Consider the following 1763-nt stretch of genomic DNA (forward strand, 5'->3'; position numbering starts at 1 on the left):
TGCCCATCTCCAGACTCTTGTACCATTTTCCTACCCATGGATTATTAGTATTAATTAAATACAGCTTTCATCTTTCAAGAATCATCAGCTGTGAGATGGATTTAGAATTCACACAAGGACCATTGAATCATGTTGATGCCACACTTGAATTTACTGCAAACTTGCTTATGTAACCTCAAACAAGACCTTTCATCCCACAAAGCCACAGCATCCTCATGAACCCAGTAAATTTGGAGCTATTTCTTGTCCAAGACCTCACAGTATCTTAAAAGTGTAATAGGATTCTAAAAAGATTCTACAGTTTATGGGTGTTTTTAATTGGCAATAGACTAGCAGCTTACCGTGAAAGCAATCAAATAAGTCAAGAATCAGTGAATTTTCTGTATTTCACTGCCATCTATTGGATTTTATCTGTATCCAAAATCTTTCGTGTTGTTTTTTTTTTTTCCTTAGTTTTCCCACATGCAGGTCAATTTACATTAAACAGTCCTGTGTACTTTGGAGATGAAGGTATGTGCCCTTTTGAATAAAATGAGATTTCCCTGTATTATTGAGAATAAGCTTATTGGAATGACTAAATATTCTCTTCAGGAAATATATCTAGGGACTTCCATTCTTACTACCCATAATAGTTATAAGTCTCATTCAATACGCAGGACTAAGATAAAAACGATAGGATTATTTTTTAAAAACCCATACCAGCCAAGGGTCTTCTACTCCAAGATTGAGCTGAAATGTACCAATAAGGTGTTCATATTATTTAGGTTATTAATAATTTAAGCAGACTTGCCAATATTGGCAGAGAGGTTTTTATTTTGGAGAAAGATGTAGGTAAGGGGCAAGAAATATGAACACTGCAGGGGACCCAAATCTTGAGAAATCATTTTTGGAAAACATTGCATACAGTTTTTCATATGTGGTAGAGTACTTCAATAATCATCTTCAAACAATTTGAGAGGTGTCATGCAGCAATAACCCAGCATCTCTCCTAGAAGATGTAGGTTCATAACCCTCCCAGGAGCTTCCTGGGTATAATCTGAAACCAGGCCCTATACACAGAGAGCAGGGGAGATCAAAGAAACAGGCAGGCCACTCCAGGTTGGTAGGTGGCAGTTTTAATAATAGCAAAGGGCAATTACATATGATGCTTGCCTTTGGTGGTGGCAAGATGAATGGATCCCTGTACTCACCTTCCAAATCTTAAAAGTTTATAAAGAGGCCCTAATTGGCTCAGTCATATATACCATGCAGGTGTTTCAAGATCACATCACCATATGAAGGTGTCCTTAGAGCAGCCTCTGGGAGTAGGAAAGGCAGGTGGAATCCACAGTCCAAAGACAATGGAGCCAGTGAAGAGTCAGAGTGCCCGGGTCCAGCTCACAGGTCAGTCTGCAGTCATGTCTTTTTTTTTTTTTTTTATCAAATTCCCCAATAGAAGACAAATCACAAAAAAATTATTTTTTATTTTGTTGATGTACATTTTTAAAATTATGACACATTCTGAGAATAGATCATTTATAGTTAGTTGAGGATATATTGTAGCTAATATTCAACATCAACTTTCCAGGCATTTTATTTAAAAACTGAAACATTAATTGAACGACTTTTAGAGTGAACATTTATCCATAACCTAGATTTAATCATTAATATTTTACTACACTTGCCTTATCACACTTCCATCCCTCTAGCCAACATTAATCTATCTCATTTGCCTCTATTGATGCAGATGTCAGTACACTTCCCCCTAAATACTTTAGCATTCA

This window comes from Zalophus californianus, chromosome 4 (genome assembly GCF_009762305.2).
Source record: "Zalophus californianus isolate mZalCal1 chromosome 4, mZalCal1.pri.v2, whole genome shotgun sequence".
NCBI lineage: Eukaryota > Metazoa > Chordata > Mammalia > Carnivora > Otariidae > Zalophus > Zalophus californianus.